A 5429-nucleotide genomic window follows, 5' to 3' on the forward strand; every position below is an offset into this window, starting at 1 on the left:
TCGGAGCTGATGCATATAAGGCCAAACTCATGACATTGCAGTACTCTATAGAGCTGTTCGGACTTTGTCGGCAACTCGTTTGTTCCCATACCGAGCCCCTGGCAAGTTATGCTGATGTGTACGTTTGAGACAACCGTAGGGGCAAAACTCGGTCCTTTTAGAAAAGAATGGAATATTTTTACTATGATCTGAGTGATGTGCCAATCATTTATATAGATAACAAAGTCGCAACCCCGGCTATTTGATATGCCAGGGGTCGAAGGCGGAGGAGAAAGGCACTTTACAGGCTCGAAATAGAGAGTGCGGTCTACAAAAAGTTATTTTTGACCTCCTGTCGCACGTCTGCATCGCCTGTCCTCGGTGAAGGGACTCCTTGACGAAAATAGCCCTTGGGTGAGTGTACGAACCCGAACTCTGATAGTGTCCGGGGCCAGCCATTGAGCCACATGTGGAGGGAAACGAGAAAAAGCAAGAAGAAAAAATAGTTAGAAAAAGGTTATGGGAGTACTTTTAGGTCCGTCCGTATTGTGCTTCCGCCGGTGCCCAGGGTATTTAAGTGTGTAGTTATGTATGCACGGCGGAATCCGAACTGCTAGTCCTGTATGGGATTTGAACAGTCGTGTTGAATGGAGACCGGTGGCTTAATGGCCGACGAGGTATGCAGTGTAATGCCCCCGTTGTGTAGTTCGGCTGAGGTAGCCGTAGTGTGATCCTCTGCACGGAGAGAGTGCTCCATGCATTCCCCTGTAGGGGACTGTGTCATGTGTACCATGTTCACTGTCTTTACTTCGGGGGGAAACTGCTTCTGACCCCCGGTGTTTGGTTGGCGCGTTTCGTCGTCGTCGTCATCACTGGGAGGCTTCTTCCCTTGTATTCGACATTTAACTTGCTGGCCTGTTTGAAGACCCAACAGCTTCTATTGGTGTGGTTAGCTGGTTTATTGGGGTGGCCATGAATCTAGCAGGGCCTATCCAATATCTTATCCAAATTGGATAGTCCATCTCTTTTTACCTTGAATGGCTTCTTTCGTTGACCGGGTTTGGGGCTGCTGAATCCGGTGTTGACCGTTGTGTCTTGCGCTCCCCCATTACTATTGCCACGTTTGTGCTTATTGTGTCGTGGTTTCCCGTTGCCATCTCGAACTTTGGAAGTGCCCGGGTCGCTGGCGCTATTGCTTCTACGAGCGAGCCAGCTGTCTTCTCAAGCGCAAAAGCGGGTCATGAGAGTGGTAAGGGCTGACATGGATTTTGGTTTTTCCTGGCCGAGGTGGCGGGCGAGCCACTCGTCCCGGACACTGTGTTTAAAGGCCGCCAGGGCTTCCGCATCTGTACAGTTTACGATTTGGTTCTTTTTAACTAAGAACCTAGTCCAGAGCTTCCTGGCTGACTCTCTGGGCTGTTGGACGATGTGACTTAAGTCATCGGCGACTGGTGGCCGGATGTATGTACCTTGGAAGTTGTCACGGAAGGCGTCTTCCAAATCTTCCCAGCTGCCGATAGAGTTTTCAGGCAGATTGTTTGACCAGTACCTTGCTGGTCCTTTGAGTTTTAGTGGGAGGTATTTGATGGCCTGAAGGTCATCTCCTCAAGCCATATGAATATGGAGAAGAAAATCCTCGATCCATACCGCGGGAACAGTTGTTCCATCATATGATTCGATTTTCACGGGTTTAAACCCTGCTGGGAATTCATGCTCCATTACTTCGTCGGTGAAGCAAAGTGGGTGTGCGGCGCCTCTATATTAGGCAACGTCACGACGTAGCTTAGATGGAGTCCATCTGCGGTTTTCGGCCCAGGCGTGACTAGACTTGTCCCGCCCGAATAGGTAGCCGACGTTGCGTGTCGAGGCACGTCCTCGCGATCCGTAGATCGATCTGGTATGTCCTGCTCTACTGTCCAGGTCCTGCCGAGGGTCGTATGTATGACCCCAAGCTGTTTTATCTCTATTTTTTCTTTGGAGTGAGGCGGGCTGCTGTTCGGCTTGAGCTGTCGCTTTATCCCGACTGCATGGTGGTCGGTTAGCTGCATTGTCCCGATCGCGTGGTACAGGCTCCGGCGCTTCCTTAGCGAACTGAAGTAGCCATCTGCACTGCGGGTAACCCTTGGTTGTGCGCCTGGGGCCGTATTCTTCGGCCACTAGGATATTTTTCCATTTATCGTTGAGCAGGTCTTGGTCAGCTTGAAGCTTCTGATGTTTCTTTTTGAGTCTCCTTGCAGTGGCTAATAGCCGGCGTTTAAAGCGCTCCTGCTCAAGAGGTTCCTCGGGCACGATGAAATCCTCATCGCTGAGGATCTCCTCATGCTGGGAGAGTGGAAGATAATTACTGTCCTTCGAGTCTTTGTGTATGGCCTATTCATGCGGGCTATTATGCCCGTCTTCTAGTTCATCATGTTCGGATGTTGCCCCAACAGGGGCTTCATTGTCTTCGGCATCGTCCAAGGTGTTGTTTTCTCCGGTGCCGGTATTACTGTCTTTTGCACGACGTGACTTAGAGCGGCGCCGCTGACGCCAGCGCCTGGGCTATGTCTCAGGAGGTTTAGCCTCAAATAGATCTTCTTTGTCAGCTTCGTTAGTTTGTTTAGGTTTATCCACCATGTATACGTCATAAGAAGAAGTGACCGTCCTGTGTCCGGTGAGTGGCGGGTTTAGGCCTGGCTCTTCTCCGGCATCGTCGTCTATATCGTCGAAGTCTTCGGAGCCGTAATCGAGCATGTCGGTTAAGTCCTCGACAATGGCTATGGAGTGGGTGGCGGGTGGGAAGCAATATTATCCATCATCAGCCCCTAGTTCGAACCGAACGTAGTTCTACTGTGAGTCCCCCGCCAAGGACAGGTTTTTAATGAGTTTAGCATGTCACCCAAAGGCGAGTGCTAGGAGATGACTGCGGCGCTGAATTCGAAGACTGATAAACGATCAATTTTGACGTTTGCGGGCTCACATGGTTCAGAGCATATGGACGGAGATGAGTCCGGAGTTCCGGTGGCACAGGTATCGTGTGAGATCAAGTCTATGTGCGGCTCCAACGCCGGGGAATCTGTGGCCTCCGTGGCGGGGTTGAGCTTCCCGTACTTGGATGGCGCAGTTTGTTCCGGATCTAAGGCCAGAGCGGTTACGGGAGTTGTCTCCTGGATGCAGTCCGATGAAAGATTTAGGCCATGTCTCTCGGGGTGATCAGGAGTGGTCGCCGCGGTCTCGAATCCGGCGAAGATCAAGTCTCCACGAATGTCCGCAACGTAGTTTAAGCTCCCAAATCTGACCTGATGGCCCGGGTCATAGCTTTCGATCTGCTCCAGATGGCCAAACGAATTGGCCCGTAGAGCGAAGCCGCTGAACACAAAGATTTGTCCGGGGAGGAAAGCTTCTTCGTGGACAACGTCATTATTGACAATTGAAGGGGCCATCAAACCTTTTGGCGACAGTACAGTGGAACTCTCAATGAAAGCACCAATGTCGGTGTCAAAACCGGCGGATCTCAGGTATGGGGTCCCGAACTGTGCGTCTAAGGTCGATGCTAACAGGAGACAGGGGACACAATGTTTACCCAGGTTCGGGCCCTCTATATGGAGGTAATACCCTACGTCCTACTTGATTGATCTTGATGAATATGAATATTACAAGAGTTGATCTACCATGAGATCGTAATGGCTAAGCCCTAGATGCCTAGCTTGTATGGTTATGATAATGTCTATCTCCTCCGAACTAAGTCCTCCGGTTTATATAGACACCAGAAGGATCTAGGGTTATACAAGGTCGGTTACAAAGAAAGGAATCTACACATTTGGTTGCCAAGCTTGCCTTCCACACCAAGGAAAGTCCTATCTGGACATGCGTGCATTCTTCGGTCTTCGTATCTTCCTCACCATGGCTAACAGGCCGGATGCCCGAGGACCCCTTAGTTCAGGACTCCCTCACCAGGTGCTATGGTTGCTGCTCTGCTTCCCAAAAGGATTAATGCCATCTGTGCTTAGACCAAACCATACATTCCTCGCATCACCTGCAAAGTCCTCCCTATACTTTCTCTCAATTTTTCTCCACTGCGAGCCATCAGCGGGTACTCTCAACTTCCCGTCTTTCTTATGGTCTTCTCTGTGCCATCGGATCGCCTTGGCATGCTCTTTGTTTTGGAACAAACGTTTCAACCATGGTATTATAGGAGCATATCACATCACCTTGGCAGGAATCTTCTTCCTGGGGCGCTTGCCCTCGACATCACCAGGATCATCGCGACTGAACTTATAGCGCAATGCACCGCATACCAGGAACGTGTTCAAATCCGCATACTCACCGCGGTAGAGGATGCGGTCATTAGGGCATGCATGTATCTTCTGCACCTCTAACCTTAGAGGGCAGACAGTCTTCTTTGCTTCGTACATACTCTCAGGCAATTCATTGTCTTTGGAAGCATCTTCTTTAACATTACCAGCAACTTCCCAAATCCCTAGTCAGATACACCATTCTCTGCCTTCCGTTGCAGCAATTCCAGTGTGGTGTCCAGCTTTTTCTTCTCACCTTCACAATTCGGGTACAACAATTTGTTGTGATCCTCTAACATGCACTGCAACTTCTTCCTCTTCTTTTCACTTGCGCAGTTTCTCTCTGCATCGGTAATGGCCCGACCTAGATCATTAGCCGGCTCATCTGATGCCTCTTCTTCAGCTTCTTCCCGCATTGCCGGCTCAGCTTCTTCCCCCATTGTTGTATCATCGTATTCAGGGAACCCATGCCAGGATAGCTCTCGTCGTCCTCTTCTTCTTCATTGTCTTCCAACATAACCCCTCTTTCTCTATGCTTGGTCCAAACATTATAGTGGGGCATGAAACCGGACTCAAACAGGTGGACGTGAATGGTTCTTCAGTTAGAGTAATTGTGATCATTCTTACAGCCAGCACATGGACAAGGCATAAAACCATCCGCCCGCTTGTTTGCCTTGGCCGTAAGAAGAAAAGTATGCACGCCATCAACGAACTGGGGAGAGCATCGGTCATCGTACATCCATTGCTGGCTCATCTTCATTACACAACACCGAATAGACCAAATGAATACAAGTTCATACATAAAGTTCATACAACACTTATTCTCATAAAACAAACATACAAATGACTCTCTAGCTAAAGCATTTAAATGCAACAACAAATGCGATCAAGATCACAACTAAGGTAGCAATTGATCCAACAGCATAATGATACCAAGCCTCACTATCAATGGCATATTTTCTAATCTTTATATTCTTCAAGAGCGTTTTCTCCATCTTGATCATGTGATCATCGACGACATCGGCAACATGCAACTCCAATTCCATCTTCTCCCCCTCAATTATTTTCACTTTTCTTTCAAATACTCATTTTCTCGTTCAACTAAATTTAACCTCTCGACAATAGGGTCGGTTGAAATTTCCGATTCACATACCTCCTAGATAAAAATCTCTATGT

Source organism: Triticum aestivum, chromosome 7A (genome assembly GCF_018294505.1).
Source record: "Triticum aestivum cultivar Chinese Spring chromosome 7A, IWGSC CS RefSeq v2.1, whole genome shotgun sequence".
Lineage (NCBI taxonomy): Eukaryota > Viridiplantae > Streptophyta > Magnoliopsida > Poales > Poaceae > Triticum > Triticum aestivum.